A 19591-nucleotide genomic window follows, 5' to 3' on the forward strand; every position below is an offset into this window, starting at 1 on the left:
CTTAATTGAGCCTCCATGTTTTATACAGTTTGTGGTTATCATAAAAGCCTGAATACTTGTGCAGCAAATGTCCATATCCTTTTTGAGCCTTTAATTCTTTCATATTTTAATTCTATAATGGGCTGCCAGTTTCTTCCAAATAAAAATTGACCTTATCTTGAACAATATACAAAGAAAAGATAGCTGTCTGATCTTCATATGTCACAGACATATATCCATTTTTCCAATGACAGGCACTGCCTATTCCTGTCTCGAATTTAAAGTAAAAGTCAGATTAATTATCAAAATTTCTTGCACAATGATCCTTTGGTTAAAATGGATAGTGAAGTATTCATACCTATTTCAATTTCAAAACATTTTTTTCTCCATTTGCATTGGGATCAGAAATTTGGAGTTTGTTTTTGATTTCACCAATTTGATTTAAAAAACTAACCACTTCTATTCCTCAGCTATATCGTTTCACTATTGTGGTCAAAATCTTCCCTGTCCTCTGATGCTGATGGCAGCATTGTTTTAAATAGTTAGGGGTCAAAATTAGTTTTCTTACGCCGCCGGTTACCAGCAGAGAGGGGCAGCTAACGGCAGGCTAAGTAGTTACCGTCGGTGGCGACTGGGTTCCAAGGCTATTGGCAAATTTAGTTGGTCTGCGGAGGGCGACGGCAAGACGTACCGCTGCCATCATGTGGTGACGTCATCAAACGTGCAATGCCTCTTGCCACCGCCGATACAATATTTGGTGAGTATGTCACAGACCGACATACGGCCGGCGTCCGTACAGCTTGGGAAAGGTGGTGGGACATCGGAGATCCTGGGGCGGTAGCATCCAGGGATCAAAGTAAGTGTTTATGTTTTTTTTTTTAGCATTTAGGTATTAATGGGACCAGAGGGGAGGTGTGGGTGAGGGTGTGGTAAACTTTTTTTTTCATTTTTTTAAAATTCTCATGCCGGCAGTCTACGTTCGCAACATTCAGTGGGCCTCCTGCTCCTTTGGCGTCCGAGGATAAGTGTGCAACATCACTTTTAGTGCTGCTCTCTCATCTTTGGGTGGCAGAACTGAATTTTGCAGTTTGAGGCGGCACCGACTGTCTGACATTAAAATCAGCACTCAGCCAGTGTCACCACCTCAAAAAACGGCAAGACGGAATTTCGGCCCCTTACTGTTTAATCATTAACAGAAATAATCCTACTTCCTGTAAATTTTGTCTTTATTAGTTAAGCCAGTTTAATCTCAATACATTGCTCACATTTTTACTGTCTTATCAAAACAAGAGTCTCGTTTGTCTTTCATTTTCCCACAAAATCATTTTCTTTGAGATTCTGCTCTCATTGTATTACTACAGCCTTTTGTCGCAATATACTTGCTTATCTATCCACAACTCCCATACTCAAGGCAGTGGTAAGTGCTTTTTTACAGTGCAAAGTTATCTTCTAAAAGGTTTTTCTGAATTGGTATTTGAACTGAGGGCTGATATAAATCTGTCTCTGAATGATTCTTCCAAACTTGGCAGTTTTTGGTCCACTTCCTCAAATCAGCCAAAAAGTGATTAACATGGCAACAAGATCCTCTCCAAGTCCCCCTCCAATATTGGAAATATACAGCAAGTCAATCAGCATCTATAAAGTGAAGGGACAACTTAATCATACAACTGATGAAGGGTATACGTCTGAAAACTAACCTGTCTTTTCTCCCTACAGATATTGAAAGACCTGTTGCTAATTTCAAACACATTGTGGTGGAAATTCGGTCGCACCTCAGCTGGGGCGGTGTCTCGGGCAGAGCGGTAAATTTTGCGCTGGCAAATGGTTTGCGTCTGCTGCCGCAAAATTCATCAGCTGGGCCCGGAGTTTGGAGGGAGCGCTAAGGGAGGCATTGCACGCCTCTTTTAGGGTGCTAGGCCGACTGAGCAAGGGAAAATCACGAGCTAAAGAGCCAACCTCGGAGCGTCATAACAGAGACCTGGAGGGGGAAACACCAAAAACATTCCCAACACATTGCTCACCCCACCACAACATGAATCGCAAAAAATAAAATCACACTTGCCTCAGGTCGGCATTACTTATCTCACTGCTTCCGCCATAGCTTGTAATGACTGCTTTCACAGGCATTCCCAGCAGGGCGCTCTACAGAGCGCTACAGGCTGGTCGCGATCCTAAAATCGAGCCAGTATCACAACCAGGGCGTAGCAAACTGGAGCTTCTGGATGGTAATGCTCCATCCCCCATCAATACTGGTACACTGATAATAAAGGGTGAAACTGAGTACTTTGTACAATGAGCAAGTGTGAGCTCCTTTAATAAGACTGCAGAGTGCAGGTACCTCGTGGGTGGCCTGCTTATATACTTTGCTCCCAAGGGATGCTGGGATCCCTTGGGACTCGAACAGGTGGGCCCTCTGGTGGTCAGGTGTCATGCAGGTTACACAGGGTTAAATACATTACAGATACCGGCACCGAATGTCCCGGGGAACACTGGAAGCTGTCCGCCTGAGCACGACTGCTTTCCACCGCCGTTGCTGCACCTCCGGGGCGCTAAGAGGGGTGGCAGAAGACCGAATTTCCATCCCTTTCTGTTTATATTTCAGATTCACAGAATTGCCAGTTTTGTTTTTATTTATTAGCGGTCTCATTAATTGTATTTGTTTTATTTTGGTTCCATTTGAAACATTCAGCAATAATCAAAGACTCTGGACTTAGTTGATTCTTCATCAAGTTCATCAAATGTCACTTCACTTGGTTTAATCAGGGCAGCTAATCTTCTGATCGAATGATAAATTTTACTCCGTAAACAATCAGAAGAATGGAACATTTTTTAGCAACATCCGTGATTTAATTTACCACAGCACTTTTAGATGAATTCACTCCAATTTATTGCCATAATGATCCAATTCTTTATTTTTCCTTTAAAAAAAGCCTTATCCTCATTGCTAATTGATAGTATTTTTATAATTATTTTAATAAAAGGACCACCAACACTGGCTCTCCGACGAGCAGTTCATTTGGGACTGTTATTCACAAGAGGATGCTTTCCTCAGAGGCAGATGAGAGTCAATTCCAGTCCGTCTGTCTGCACAACTCTTTATGGCTCAAAGTGACAGCCTTCCATCTGTAATTACGTTGCTTTAAGCAATTTTTACTATACCAGGGTTCCTGGTATTAATTCTGGATTCTTCCAATAACAGCTTAAAAGTTATGGTTTCTGGTACATTTAACCATTTATAGGAGCCAAGTTTCGGCCTGAGTTGCTCCTGTGTTTTTGGAACAACTGGTTTAGAATGGAGTATCTTAGAAATTGCAATTCTCGGCATTTAGTTTGCTCCAGTTCTAGTCAGTTAGAACAGTTTCAGTTTGGAACAGATTTTTTTTTCAAAAGGGGGCGTGTCCGGCCACTCACGCCTGTTTTGAAAGTTTAGGCAGTGAAAACTTACTCCAAACTAACTTAGAATGGAGTAAGTGTAGATTTTTGTACGCTCAGAAAAACCTTGTCTTCACTTAGAATATCAGGCGTAGGTTACAAATCAGGCGTAGGGAATGGTGGCGGGGAGGGGGGGGGTTAAAGGGAAGTTTACAAACATTAAACACTTCAGTTTTACAAATAAAGAGCCATCATCAATAATAAATGATAAATACATCAATAAATCAACCAATAAATCAATCAAAAAATTAATAAAAAATAAAAAAAATAAAAAAATCAATAAATAAAACATTTTCTACTTACCGACTGCAGCAGCGGGAGCCCTCCAACAGCGTGCTGGGATGCCCCCCCCCCCCCCCCCCCACTGTGTCTCTGTCAGTGTCTCTATCTCTCTATCTGTCTGTCTGTGTGTTTCTCACACTCTCTGTCTGTCAGTGTCTGTGTTTCAGACAGCGAGGGGAGGGAAGGAGGGGGGGAGGAAGGGGGAGGGGAGGAGGGAGGGGGGAAGGGAGGGAGGTGGAGAAGGGAGGAAGGAAAGAAGGAGGGAGGGGAGAAGGGAGGAAGCGGGAGAAGCGGGGGAGAAGGGAGGGGGAGAAGGGAGGGAGGGGGAGAAGGGAGGAGGGAGGGGGAGAAGGGAGCGGGAGGAGGGGGGGAGATGGGAGGGAGGGGGGCAGAAGGGAGGGGGAGGAGGGAGGGGGAGAAGGGAGGGGAAGAGGAGAGGGAGGCTGAACGGGCCCGGGGGGCCCGCCCCCAGCACCGGAGTTAAAGGTAGGTGGCCGGGGGTCGGGTCGGGTCTGGTCCTGGGGGGGTGGGTCGGGTGCTGGGGGGGTGGGTGGGAGTCGGTCCGGGAGCGGAGCGGGAGTCAGGTCGAGTCCGGGGCGGGGGAGCGGGAGTCGAGTCGAGTCGGGTCGGGTCCGGGGGTGGGGGGGGGGAAAGCGGGGGTCGGGTCCGGGCGCGGAGCGGGAGTCGGGTTGAGTCCAGGGAAGCGAGAGTCGAGTCGAGTCCTAGGGGGGTGAGTCGGGTCGGGTCGGGATGGGGTCGGGGGGGGAGCAGGGGTCGGGTCGGTGGGGGGGGGGAGTTGAGTCGGGTCCGGGGGGAGGGGACTCGGGTCAGGGGAGAGTCGGAGCGGAAGCTGGGGGGTTTGAGAGAGCCAGCTGAAGGGAGGGAGCAGGAGCTGGGCGTGGGAGGTGCAGCCTGATCCACGCAGCCCCAGTGAGCCCATTCAGCCAGGGCTAGGGGCTGCGTGCTTCGGGCCCCTCCCACACAGTTTTGGGTGCCTGGAGCTACTGCACATGCGCGCCCACTATAGCGCACCTGTGCAGAGGTCCCAGTACTGTTTTCAACGCAGGGACCTGACTCCGCCCCCCACAGCTCGTGCTGCGCCGCGCCCAGCTCCAGAGGACCAGCAGGGAGCCGGAGAATCTGTAAGTATTTTTTAGGCGCACTTTGTGGGCGCAAAAAATGGGCGTCCAGGTCGGGGCTGCGCCGTTCTAGGCACGGCCCGAAACTTGGGCCCATTGGGTGGATTGAGTCTGTCCCCAGTTCAGTATGTAAAGCATTACTGGTATTGTGTCATGGGAATACTTTAACTACATCCTTCCTAGGTCATTTGCATCTATTCATCTATTCCAATGCCTCCCAGTTCTTATCAAATGACCTATCTACAAGGAATTGGGTCAATGGATTTACAATGTTTGTGGAATAACAGAACAAATTAACAGGAATCTTACTTACCTCCAACTCCCCCGAAAATAAGGGAGAACTGATCCTTTAAGATCAATATTATCTTAAAGGTAGTGATCTAGAGATGTACCGGGGCCGAAATTGCCCACCACCCGAATCAGGGTACATCCTCTGTTATTTTAAAGTTTTTCTCCACCACAACCCATTTTTTGGGTTGGGGCGGACGTCGTGGCGGCTGAGGAGTGGAAATGCCCTTGCAGCAGGTCGGTCGCTCTGACCAGTCATCAGCGCCGCGCTGAGGTGTCACAAAGTCTCTCCCCTTCAGTTCAAGGGGAGGGTCGCTGCGAGCTCTGCATACTTTTAGGTTCGGCCCACTGGGCCATCAGGGACGGTTTCGGCCGGGCCAGCACCGCAAGATGGGGTGCCAGGTTGCCTGTTGGCGGCCTGGCCAAACCCGGGGGCATAATTGTCGGACTGACCTGGCAGTCGTCCGACAAAAAAATTAACATGACAGCCGCGGCAGTGTGCCCTCCCCTTTAAGGGCAGCCGGGCTGCCATGCCACAGAGAGTGTACCAACAGCAAAAGCTGTCAGGGGCACCGATCGCCAGTGGAGATTCTCCCGTGGGGCAATACCAGGAAAGGGGCCATTTCCCATGGGGTAATTTTGCAAGAGGGTCTCCGCCAGTCTTTAAGGGGTCGGCGCGTGCATGCCGCGGCGGGAAAATAGGTGGAGCGGTCCCGGGCACTGCCCCAAAACTCACGAAGGGCAATTTACAAAATGGCAGCCCCTCTGTGAAGAGTCGGCGCCACTTTCAGGCAGCCAAACGCCTTCTTGGGAGGGGCAATTTCAACCCCATCTTTTCTTGTTAAAGCTGCTTTGTTAGTGATTCCTGGTCACTTCAGAATTTTACTTCTTCCATCAGAGAAGAAATAATATTCAATTGTTCCTTACTTCATTTTGAATTCCAGTAAAATTAGAGAAGGGAGGGACAGGACCTTGGCAGAAATATCACAGAATAACATTGGAAGGCTATTAACTCAATCACTTTCCCTCAGGAAAGGATGAACAGGCTGGGTCTCTTTTCTCTTGAAAAAAGAAGGCTGAGGGGTTACCTAATAGAGGTCTTTAAAATGATGAAAGGTTTTGATAGAGTAGATACAGAGAGACTGTTTCCATGTGGGGAAGAGCATAACTAGAAGCCACCAATATAAGATAGTCACCAAGAAATCCAATAGGGAATTTAGAAGAAACTTCTTTACCCAAAGAGTGGTGAGAATGTGGAACTCGCTACCACAGAGAGTGGTTGAGGTGAATAGTACAGATGCATTAAAGAGGAGGCTGGACAAGCATATGAGGGAGAAGGGAATAGAGGGCTATGCGAATAGATTTAGATGAGGACGGATGGGAAGAAGCTCGAGTAGAGCATAAATGCTGGCATGGACTGATTGGGTCGAATGGCCTGTTTCTGTGCCGTATATCCTGTGTAAGCCTATGTAATCCTATGCAATGCTTGTTGGTAAATGATTCTGATAAGTCCAGATAGACATATTACAGTGCACCTCTTATTCACCAGCATGCCTGCACTGTTAGAATCCTTCTGAAGGATTCGACTTGAGCCACAATCACTGAGTCACCATCAGGAGAAAATGTTTCTCAGTAGAAAACAATGGCTACTGTGCTGTTGGGATCACACTAAGATCATGGAGAATAACCAGCCAAGGTTTAAAAGAAAATCTGGATTCATGGGTAAATAAATGTCCTTTAGTTGTGCTTGATTGTCTTTGGGAAGGTCAAAGAGAGACCTTGCAGAACTTTCCTGCAGGCAATTAAATAGCTGCCCGTCCAATAAATTAAACATTATTAAGCCAGACAACGAATGTGATGCTAACAATGCGTCCTAGATTACTACTCTAAACTAATTCTGAATGTCCCTCTTGTAGATATTTTATTGCATAAGTAAAGGTACTGATATGTTAAATAAACTATGTTAAAGAATTGACTATGGCATGGAGGGTCACAACAAGTACCAGCAGATTTATTGGGGAGCACTGCACATGTGTCTTGCTTCACTCTTTTCTAGAAGTGTGGTAATAATAGAACTAGCTGGGTTCCTTTGGCAGTCAGCTTAGAAAAAGCTACAGGTTAGGACAGTAGTAAATTATGAAGCAGAGAACAAAATTGTGCAGATAATCTGCCACTGGCACTCTACAGTGTTGTGGTGATGGTCCAGGCTGGCAGTTACAAAGCAGCAACCACAATGGGAAACTGTAGCAATACTACCACCTGGAGGTGATCGCTTTTGTGCTGACATGAAAGAGTTTGGGTTGGCATGTAGTCATGCCAGATCTTGCCTCCTTAAGGGTGGTGGATACCTCTCGTTGAACTAAGAAACATTTTGGTGCGCCCACAATGATTATCTGAGGTAACTAAGGAGCTGGCAGGAGAGTGGCCCAGAATTTACAAACAACCCGCCAGCACCCAATTGCCACCTAAGATTCCCAAAATTATCGCCGGCGAAAACTTCCCCTCAAAAAAAGAAAAAAATCCGCCCAGCGAAAAAAATGGGCGTTGCACCCGGATTTTCAACGAGCAGCGTCGGAGAGGCGAGCATGGGCTAGCCTATAAAGGCCCAGCGTCGGCGGGAGGTGGCAGTCCAAGCAGCGTCGGAGAGGCGAGTGTGGGGAGGCCTATAAAGGCCCAGCGTTGGCGGGAGATGGCAGTCCAAGCAGCGTCGGAGAGGCGAGTGTGGGGAGGCCTATAAAGGCCCAGCGTCGGCGGGAGATGGCAGTCCAAGCAGCGTCGGAGAGGCGAGTGTGGGGAGGCCTATAAAGGCCCAGCGTCGGCGGGAGATGGCAGTCCAAGCAGCGTCGGAGAGGCGAGCATGGGCTAGCCTATAAAGGCCCAGCGTTGGTGGGAGGCGGCAGTCCAAGCAGCGTCGGAGAGGCGAGTGTGGGGAGGTCTATAAAGGCCCAGCGTTGGCGGGAGATGGCAGTCCAAGCAGCGTCGGAGAGGCGAGTGTGGGGAGGTCTATAAAGGCCCAGCGTTGGCGGGAGATGGCAGTCCAAGCAGCGTCGGAGAGGCGAGTGTGGGGAGGTCTATAAAGGCCCAGCGTCAGCGGGAGATGGCAGTCCAAGCAGCGTCGGAGAGGCGAGCGTGGGGAGGTCTATAAAGGCCCAGCGTCAGCGGGAGATGGCAGTCCAAGCAGCGTCGGAGAGGCGAGCATGGGGAGGTCTATAAAGGCCCAGCGTCGGCGGGAGGTGGCAGTCCAAGCAGCGTCGGAGAGGCGAGCATGGGCTAGCCTATAAAGGCCCAGCGTTGGTGGGAGGCGGCAGTCCAAGCAGCGTCGGAGAGGCGAGTGTGGGGAGGTCTATAAAGGCCCAGCGTCAGCGGGAGATGGCAGTCCAAGCAGCGTCGGAGAGGCGAGCGTGGGGAGGTCTATAAAGGCCCAGCGTCGGCGGGAGGTGGCAGACTGAGCAGCGTCGGAGAGGCGAGCGTGGGGAGGCCTATAAAGGCCCAGCGTTGGCGGGAGGCGGCAGACTGAGCAGCGTCGGAGAGGTGAGTGTGGGGAGGTCTATAAAGGCCCAGCGTCAGCGGGAGATGGCAGTCCAAGCAGCGTCGGAGAGGCGAGTGTGGGGAGGTCTATAAAGGCCCAGCGTCAGCGGGAGATGGCAGTCCAAGCAGCGTCGGAGAGGCGAGCGTGGGGAGGTCTATAAAGGCCCAGCGTCGGCGGGAGGTGGCAGACTGAGCAGCGTCGGAGAGGCGAGCGTGGGGAGGCCTATAAAGGCCCAGCGTTGGCGGGAGGCGGCAGACTGAGCAGCGTCGGAGAGGTGAGTGTGGGGAGGTCTATAAAGGCCCAGCGTTGGCGGGAGATGGCAGTCCAAGCAGCGTCGGAGAGGCGAGTGTGGGGAGGTCTATAAAGGCCCAGCGTCAGCGGGAGATGGCAGTCCAAGCAGCGTCGGAGAGGCGAGCGTGGGGAGGTCTATAAAGGCCCAGCGTCGGCGGGAGGTGGCAGACTGAGCAGCGTCGGAGAGGCGAGCGTGGGGAGGTCTATAAAGGCCCAGCGTTGGCGGGAGATGGCAGTCCAAGCAGCGTCGGCGAGGCGAGTGTGGGGAGGTCTATAAAAGGCCCAGCGTCGGCGGGAGGTGGCAGTCCAAGCAGCGTCGGTGAGGCGAGCGTGGGGAGGCCTATAAAAGGCCCAATGTCGGCGGGACACCAGCCGGTGCAGCTGCTGCACGGTAAGAAGGCAAAAAAGAAGTAGAAAGAAATCGAAAGGTGGCGTCACAGCCAAGGGGATAAGTGATTGGAAAGTCGTTTTTCTTTTTCCTTTCTTGGTCAGTCAGTAACCTTTAGCATTGTTGTTGTCAATTTAAGTTTATCTAAGGGTTAAGTCATGGCAGGACTCATCGGACATGTGTTATGCTCCTCCTGTACTATGTGGGAAGTCAGGGACGCTTCTGGTGTCCCTGACGACTACGTGTGCGGGAAGTGCATCCGCCTGCAGCTCTTGACGGACCGCATTGCGGCACTGGAGCTGCGGGTGGATGAACTCTGGAGCATCCACGATGCTGAGAATGTGGATGCTCCAGAGTGAATAGCACGTTTAGTGAGTTGGTCTTACCACAGATAAAGGGTACACAGCCAGATAGGGAATGGGTGACCAACAGGAAGAGCAGTGCAAGGAAGGTAATGCAGGGGTCCCCTGCGGTCATCCCCCTGCAAAACAGATATAGCGCTTTGGGTACTGTTGAGGGAGATGACTCGCCAGGGGAGGGCAGCAGCAGCCAAGTTCATGGCACCATGGGTTGCTCTGCTGCACAAGAGGGCAGGAAAAAGAGTGGGAGAGCTATCGTGATAGGCGACTCAATTGTAAGGGGAATAGATAGGTGTTTCTGTGGCCGCAACCGAGATTCCAGGATGGTATGTTGCCTCCCTGGTGCAAAGGTCATGGATGTCTCGGAGCAGGTGCAGAGCATTCTGTAAAGGGAGGGTGAACAGCCAGTTGTCGTGGTGCATATTGGTATCAACGATATAGGTAAAAAATGGGATGAGGTCCTACAAGATGAAATTAGGGAGCTAGCAGCTAAATTAAAAAGTAGGACCTCAAAAGTAGTACTCACAGGATTGCGACCAGTACCACGTGCTAGTCAGAGGAGGAATCGCAGGATAGCTCAGATGAATACGTAGCTTGAGGAGTGGTGCACAAGGGAGGGATTCAAATTCCTGGGACATTGGAACCGGTTCTAGGGGAGGTGGGACCAGTACAAACCAGATGGTCTGCACCTGGGCAGGACCAGAACCAATGTCCTAGGGGGAGTGTTTGCTAGTGCTGTTGGGGAGGAGTTAAACTAATATGGCAGGGGGATGGGAAGCCATGCAGGGAGACTGGGGTAATAGAATGGGCGCAGAAGCAAAAGATAGAAAGAAGAAAAGTAAAAGTAGAGGGCAGAGAAACCTAAGGCAAAAAGAAAAAAGGGCTATATTCCAGCAAAATTCTAAAGGGACAAAGTGTGTTAGAAAGACAAGCCTGAAGGCTCTGTGCCTCAATGCGAGGAGTATTCGGAATAAGGTGGACTAATTAACTGCGCAGATAGCAGTTAACGGGTATGATGTAATTGACATCACGGAGACATGGTTCCAGGGTGACCAAGCCTGGGAACTCAACATCCAAGGGTATTCAACATTTCGGAAGGATAGACAGAAAGGAAAAGGAGGCGGGGTAGCATTGCTGGTTAAAGAGGTAATTAATGCAATAGTAAGAAAGGACATTAGCTTGGATGATGTGAAATCGGTATGGGTAAAGCTACGGAATACCAAGGGGCAGAAAACGCTAGTGGGAGTTGTGTATAGACCACCAAACAGTAGTAGTAAGATTGGGGAGAGTGTCAAACAAGAAATTAGGTATGCATGCAATAAAGGTACAGCAGTTATCATGGGTGACTTTAATCTACATATTGATTGGGCTAACCAAACTGGTAGCAATGTGGTGGAGGAGGATTTCCTGGAGTGTATTTGGGATGATTTTCTAGACCAATATGTCGAGGAACCAACGAGGGAGCTGGCCATCCTAGACTGGGTGATGTGTAATGAGAAAGGAGTAATTAGCAATCTTGTTCTGCGAGGCCCCTTGGGGAAGAGTGACCATAATATGGTAGAATTCTTTATTAAGATGGAGAATGACACAGTTAATTCAGAAACTAGGGTCCTGAACTTAAGGAAAGGTCACTTCGATGGTTTGAGGCATGAATTGGCTAGAATAGACTGGCAAATGATACTTAAAGGGTTGACGGTGGAGAGGCAATGGTAAACATTTAAAGATCACATGGATGAACTTCAGCAATTGTACATCCCATGCTGCAGTAAAAATAAAACTGGGAAGGTGGCTCAACCGTGGCTAACAAGGGAAATTAAGGACAGTGTTAAATCCAAGGAAGAGGCATATAAATTGGCCAGAAAAAGCAGCAAACCTGAGGACTGGGAGAAATTTAGAATTCAGCAGAGGAGGACAAAGGGTTTAATTAAGAGGGAAAAAATAGAGTACAAGAAGAAGCTTGCCGGGAACATAAAAACTGACTGCAAAAGCTTCTATAGATATGTGAAGAGAAAAAGATTAGTGAAGACAATTGCAGTCGGATTCAGGTGAATTTATAATGGGGAACAAAGAAATGGCAGACCAATTGAACAAATACTTTGGTTCTGTGCGGGGGGAAATACTAGAGGACCGAGGGTCTCGTGAGAAGGAGGAACTGATGGATATCCTTATTAGGCGGCAAATTGTGTTAGGGAAATTGATGGGATTGAAGGCCGATAAATCCCCGGGGCCTAATAGTCTGCATCCCAGAGTACTTAAGGAAGTGGCCCTAGAAATAGTGGATGCATTGGTGATCATTTTCCAACAGTCTATCGACTCTGGATCAGTTCCTATGGACTGGAGGGTAGCTAATGTAACACGACTTTTTTAAAAGGGAGGCAGAGAAAAAGCAGGTAATTATAGATAGGTTAGCCTGACATCAATAGTGTGGAAAATGTTGGAATCAATTATTATCGATGAAATAGCAGCGCATTTGGAAAGCAGTGACAGGATCGGTCCAAGTCAGCATGGATTTATGAAGGGGAAATCATGCTTGACAAATCTTCTGGAATTTCTTGAGGATGTTAGACTGGGTGTTGTGTAATGAGAGAGGATTAATTAGCAATCTCGTTGTGCGAGGCCCCTTGGGGAAGAGTGACCATAATATGGTGGAATTCTGCATTAGGATGGAGAATGAAACAGTTAATTCAGAGACCATGGTCCAGAACTTAAAGAAGGGTAACTTTGAAGGTATGAGGCGTGAATTGGCTAGGATAGATTGGCGAATGATACTGAAGGGGTTGACTGTGGATGGGCAATGGCAGACATTTAGAGACCGCATGGATGAACTACAACAATTGTACATTCCTGTCTGGCGTAAAAATAAAAAAGGGAAGGTGGCTCAACCGTGGCTATCAAGGGAAATCAGGGATAGCATTAAAGCCAAGGAAGTGGCATACAAATTGGCCAGAAATAGCAGAGAACCCGGGGACTGGGAGAAATTTAGAACTCAGCAGAGGAGGACAAAGGGTTTGATTAGGGCAGGGAAAATGGAGTACGAGAAGAAGCTTGCAGGGAACATTAAGACGGATTGCAAAAGTTTCTATAGATATGTAAAGAGAAAAAGGTTAGTAAAGACAAACGTAGGTCCCCTGCAGTCAGAATCAGGGGAAGTCATAACGGGGAACAAAGAAATGGCGGACCAATTGAACAAGTACTTTGGTTCGGTATTCACTGAGGAGGACACAAACAACCTTCCGGATATAAAAGGGGTCGGAGGGTCTAGTAAGGAGGAGGAACTGAGGGAAATCCTTATTAGTCGGGAAATTGTGTTGGGGAAATTGATGGGATTGAAGGCCGATAAATCCCCAGGGCCTGATGGACTGCATCCCAGAGTACTTAAGGAGGTGGCCTTGGAAATAGTGGATGCATTGACAGTCATTTTCCAACATTCCATAGACTCTGGATCAGTTCCTATGGAATGGAGGGTAGCCAATGTAACCCCACTTTTTAAAAAAGGAGGGAGAGAGAAAACAGGGAATTACAGACCGGTCAGCCTGACATCAGTAGTGGGTAAAATGATGGAATCAATTATTAAGGATGTCATCGCAGTGCATTTGGAAAGAGGTAATATGATAGGTCCAAGTCAGCATGGATTTGTGAAAGGGAAATCATGCTTGACAAATCTTCTGGTATTTTTGAGGATGTTTCCAGTAGAGTGGACAAGGGAGAACCAGTTGATGTGGTATATTTGGACTTTCAGAAGGCTTTCGACAAGGTCCCACACAAGAGATTAATGTGCAAAGTTAAAGCACATGGGATTGGGGGTAGTGTGCTGACATGGATTGAGAACTGGTTGTCCGACAGGAAGCAAAGAGTAGGAGTAAATGGGGACTTTTCAGAATGGCAGGCAGTGACTAGTGGGGTACCGCAAGGTTCTGTGCTGGGGCCCCAGCTGTTTACACTGTACATTAATGATTTAGACGAGGGGATTAAATGTAGTATCTCCAAATTTGCGGATGACACTAAGTTGGGTGGCAGTGTGAGCTGCAAGGAGGATTCTATGAGGCTGCAGAGCGACTTGGATAGGTTCGGTGAGTGGGCAAATGCATGGCAGATGAAGTATAATGTGGATAAATGTGAGGTTACCCACTTTGGTGGAAAAAACAGGGAGACAGACTATTATCTGAATGGTGACAGATTAGGAAAAGGGCAGGTGCAAAGAGACCTGGGTGTCATGGTACATCAGTCATTGAAGGTTGGCATGCAGGTACAGTCGGCGGTTAAGAAAGCAAATGGCATGTTGGCCTTCATAGCGAGGGGATTTGAGTACAAGGGCAGGGAGGTGTTGCTACAATTGTACAGGGCCTTGGTGAGGCCACACCTGGAGTATTGTGTACAGTTTTGGTCTCCTAACCTGAGGAAGGACATTCTTGCTATTGAGGGAGTGCAGCGAAGGTTCACCAGACTGATTCCCGGGATGGCGGGAGTGACCTATCAAGAAAGACTGGATCAACTGGGCTTGTATTCACTGGAGTTCAGAAGAATGAGAGGGGACCTCATAGAAACGTTTAAAATTCTGACGGGGTTAGACAGGTTAGATGCAGAAAGAATGTTCCCAATGTTGGGGAAGTCCAGAACCAGGGGACACAGTCTAAGGATAAGGGGGAAGCCATTTAGGACCGAGATGAGGAGGAATTTCTTCACCCAGAGAGTGGTGAACCTGTGGAATTCTCTACCACAGAAAGTTGTTGAGGCCAATTCACTGAATATATTCAAAAAGGAGTTAGATGAAGTCCTTACTACTAGGGGAATCAAGGGGTATGGTGAGAAAGCAGGAATGGGGTACTGAAGTTGCATGTTCAGCCATGAACTCATTGAATGGCGGTGCAGGCTAGAAGGGCCGAATGGCCTACTCCTGCACCTATTTTCTATGTTTCTATGTTTCTATGTAACTAGTAGAGTGGAGAAGGGAGAACCAGTGGATGTGGTGTTTTTGGACTTTCAAAAGGCTTTTGACAAGGTCCCACACAAGAGATTTGGTGTGCAAAATTAAAGCACATGGTATTAGAGGTAATATACTGACGTGGATAGAGAACTGGTTGGCAGACAGGAAGCAGAGAGTCGGGATAAAGGGTCCTTTTCAGAATGGCAGGCAGTGACTAGTGGAGTGCCGCATGGCTCAGTGCTGGGACCCCAGCTCTTTACAATATACATCAATGATTTGGATGAAGGAATTGAGTGTAATATCTCCAAGTTTGCAGATGACACTAAACTGGGTGGCGGTGTGAGCTGTGAGGGGGATGCTAGGAGGCTGCAGGGAGAATTGGACAGGTTAGGCGAGTGGGCAAATGCATGGCAGATGCAGTATAATGTGGATAAATGTGAGGTTATCCACTTTGGGGCAAAAACTCGAAGACAGAATATTATCTGAATGGTGGCAGATTCGGAAAAGGGGAGGTGCAACGAGACCTGGGTGTCATGGTTAATCAGTCATTGAAAGTTGGCATACAGGTACAGCAGGTGGTGAAGAAGGCAAATAGTATGTTGGCCTTCATAGCTCGGGGATTTGTGTATAGGAGCAGGGAAGTCTTACTGCAGTTGTGCAGGGCCTTGGTGAGGCCTCACCTGGAATATTAGGCCCAAGTTTCGGCCTCAGTTGCTCCTGATTTTTTGGAGCAACTGGTGTAGAACGGAGTATCTTAGAAATTCAAATTCTCGGCATTTAGTTTGTTCCATTTCTAGTCAGTTCGAACAGTTTCACTTTGGAACATAATTTTTTTTTCAAAAGGGGGCGTGTCCGGCCACTTCCGCCTGTTTTCAAAGTTTCGGCAGTGAAAACTTACTCCAAACTAACTTAGAATGGAGTAAGTGAAGATTTTTGTACGCTCGAAAAAACCTTGTCTCCACTTTAGAAAATCAGGCGTAGGTTACAAATCAGGCGTAGGGAATGGTGGGGGGGGGGGAGGTTTAAAGGGAAGTTTACAAACATTAAACACTTCAGTTTTACAAATAAAGAGCCATCATCAATAATAAATGATAAAAACATCAATAAATCAACCAATAAATCAATCAATCAAAAATAATAAGAAATAATTACAAAAAAAAATCAATAAATAAAACATTTTCTACTTACCAACTGCAGCACCGGGAGCCCTCCAACAGCGTGCTGGGATGCCCCCCTCCCCCCCCCCCCACAATGTGTCTCTGTCAGTGTCTCTATCTCTCTGTCTGTCTGTCTGTCTGTGTGTGTCTCTCACTCTCTGTCTGTCAGTGTCTGTGTTTCTGACAGCGAGGGGAGGGGGAGGAGGGGGGTAGAGGGAGAGAGGGCGAGGGCAGGGGGAGGGGAGGGAGGGAGGCAGAGGGGAAGGGGGGAGGAGGAGAAGGGGAAGGGGAGGAGGAGAAGGGGAAGGGGGAGGAGGAGAAAGGGAAGGGGGGGAGGAGGAGAAGGGGAAGGGGGAGGAGGGGAAGGGGAAGGAGGAGGGGGAGAAGGGGAAGGGGGGGAGGAGGAGAAGGGGAAGAGGGAGGAGAAGGGGAAGGGGGGAGGAGAAGGGGAAAGGGGGGGAGAGGAGAAGGCGAAAGAGAAGGGGGGGAGAAGGGGAAAGAGAAGGGGGGGAGAAGGGGATGGAGAGGGGGGGAAAGAAAAGGAAAGGTAGAAGGGGGGGAAAGGAAAGGAGAAGGGGGGAAAGGAGAAGGGGAAAGGAGAAGGGGGGAGAAAGGAGAGGGGAGGGGAAAGGAGAAGGGAGGGGGAAAGGAGAAGGGGGGGAAAGGAGAAGGGGGAGGGAGGCTGAACGGGCCGGGCCCGGCCGGGCCCAAGACTTCGGGCAGGGCCCGACCCCAGCACCAGATTTACAGGTAGGTGGCATTGGGTCGGGTCCGGGGTCCGGAGTTGGGGGGAGCGCGGGTCGCGTCGGGGGAGCACGGGTCGGGGTCGGGAGCGCGGGTTGGGTCGGGGGGGGCGGAGGGCGGTCGGGTCGGGTCCAGTCGGGGGGTGTGGTCAGGAGTACGGGTCAGGTCGGTGGAGGGAGGAGGGAAGTTGGGTTGGTTCGGGGAGGGAGGGAGCGCGGGTCGGGTCGGGTGGGGCGGGGGGGCAGAGGGGCAGAGGGAGGTCGGGTCAGGTCGGTTCGTGTCGGGGGCGGGGGGAGGGAGGTCAGGTTGTGTCGGGTCCGGTCCGGGTCGGGGCCGGGGGGGGAGGTGTCGGGAGCGCGGGTCGGGTGGGGGGGGTGGTGGGAGGGAGGTCGGTTCGATTCGGGTCGGTCGGGGGAGGGAGGAAGGGAGAGGGAGGTCAGGTCGGGTGGGGGGGGGAGCACGGGTTGGGTCCAGTCCGGGGGGTCGGGTTCAGTCCGGTCCGGGGCGGGCTGGGGGTGAGCGGGACTTTGGTGGGTGTCGGGGTCGGGTCGGGTCTGGGGGCTGGGGAGGGGGAGCGGGAGTTGAGTCAGGTTGGGAGGAAGCAGGAGCTGGGCGTGGGAGGATCCTTATGCACGCTGCCCAAGTGAGGCCGTTCGGCCAGGGCTAGGGGCTGCGTGCTTCGGGCCCCTCCCACACAGTTTTGGGTGCCTGGAGCTACTGCACATGCGCGCCTACTGTAGCGCGCATGTGCAGAGGTCCCGGCACTGTTTTCAGCTCAGGGACCTAGCTCTGCCCCCTACAGCTCCTGCTGTGCCGCGCCCAGCTCCAGAGGACCAGCAGGGAGCCGGAGAATCTGTAAGTTTTTTTTAGGTGCACTTTGTGGCGCGAAAAATGGGCGTCCAGGTCGGGGCTGCGCTGTTCTAGGCGCGGCCCGAAACTTGGGCCCATAGTGTTCAGTTTTGGTCTCCTAATCTGAGGAAGGACCTTCTTGCTATTGCCGGAGTTCAGCGAAGGTTCACCAGACTCATTCCAGGGATGGCAGGACTGACATATGAGGAGAGACTGGATCAACTGAGCCTTTATACATTGGAGTTTAGAAGGATGAGAGGAGATCTCATAGAAACATATCAGATTCTGACGGGACTGGACAGGTTAGATGTGGGTAGAATGTCCCCGATGTTGGGGAAGTCCAGAACCAGGGGACATAGTCTTAGGATAAGGGGTAGGCCATTTAGGACTGAGATGAGGAGAAACCTCTTCACTCAGAGAGTTGTTAACCTGTGGAATTCCCTGCCGCAGAGAGTTGTTGATGCCAGTTCATTGGATATATTCACGAGGGAGTTAGATATGGCCCTTATGGCTAAGGGGATCAAGGGTTATGGAGAGAAAGCAGGGAAGGGCTACTGAGGGAATGATCAGCCATGATCTTATTGAATGGTGTTGCAGGCTCGAAGGGCCGAATGGCCTACTCCTGCACCTATTTTCTATGTTTCTATGAATCTTGGGCCATTTGGGCGTTTTTTTAAAGAAAATGGGCGGTAATGAATAAATTTACTGAAAAATTTACACCGAGGCTAGGGCCTAGGAGGAGAAAAACACAAAAAATACTTTTTCAAAAACAAAATAAAAAATCATCAAAACATTCTCAAGACCCTTTTCTCTTAAGTCACTACAAGAGAATTTAAAAATAATTAGTAAAAAAACATTTACTTACCTTTTCTTGCAGGGCTACTCACCTGATTCTCGTGGGTGTTTTTTTTCAACTTACCTACGGATCACTGCTGAGCCAAAAATCGTGCCATGGTGATCTGTGGATGGTGCACGCCGGTGGTCCCTTCCCCGGCGGTACTTCGAAACCCCCGGCGGAACTCAGCTGGGGAATTTTTCGCCGACCCGGTTCTCGCCCAAAACAGCCAATACCGCCGAGAAACCGGACAGTGAAGCACTGGCAATTCTAGCCCACAGTATTTATAGTAACACATGGGACCTGGGTCAACAAAAGAATTTGGATAATTCAGCTCTTTCTGTACCATAAAGAGGTACAGGCAAGTCAAAGTGAATTGAACATTTTTTGGTGGGTTTTGGAAATTCAGAGGAAGGAGTGGCAGCATTTGCTTCACTTTCCTGCTCTGTAATTCATGGTAGAGTCAAAGACAAAGTTCAGGCAGGCAAATAGCATAGTGGTTGACAACCTGATTGTCTCTCGCCTGACTCTAACCCTCCCTACTTCTGTATCTACTGCAACTGTAGTCATTCTATTTGGACCTTCTTCGACAGTGCCTCCCACATCTGTGACCTCCATCAACTCGAAGGACAAGGGCAACAGGGCATGGCAAAATCATCATCTCCAAGTTCCCTTCCAAGTCACACACCATCCCGACTTTTACAAATATCGCTGTTCCTTCATCATTGCTGGATCAGAATCCTACAGAACAGCACCCTGGGAGTACCTTCATCATATGGACTGCAGCAGTTCAAGAAAGCGGCTCACCACCACCTTCTCAAGGGCAACTAGAGATGGGCATTAAATGTTGGCCTTGCTAGCAATGCCCATATTCTGAGAATGAATATATAAAGCTGCATTGGAGATGCCTCCTCTCTATGCGACTGAAAAATGACGTATGAAAATCATTAAAGAAGTTAACAAACCTACGTACATCAACATAATATGCAAATATTGTATGGGCATGTTCTTATATCGTTCTAAACATATTTTTATATTATTTTTTTTTTTATTCTGTTTTTCATGCTTCTATTCTCAACGCTTACAGGATCAAGGATTTGACTCATTAAAAATGTAGGTCCTTCACAACAGATCAAAGTCAGCAAGAATTCCCAATGGTTTTTTTAGCTGAAAATCATCGTCCCGTTGGAAAGCAAGTCCCTGCGAATCTAGTTTTTCTCTCCTGTGAAGCCAATCCCTTCATGCTGCAGACAGTTTCACTAACAGGACGGAAGAAAGGATGGTTGCAGTGGTCAAAACCCAATCTAGTGTCCTCTCCCTGATTTCATCCCTAATGCAGTTCAAGCATTTTTGGAGACCTACCTGGCACATAAAATATTAATAAACATTCACTGT

The sequence above is a fragment of the Pristiophorus japonicus genome, chromosome 7 (assembly GCF_044704955.1).
Source record: "Pristiophorus japonicus isolate sPriJap1 chromosome 7, sPriJap1.hap1, whole genome shotgun sequence".
In the NCBI taxonomy this organism is placed as follows: domain Eukaryota; kingdom Metazoa; phylum Chordata; class Chondrichthyes; family Pristiophoridae; genus Pristiophorus; species Pristiophorus japonicus.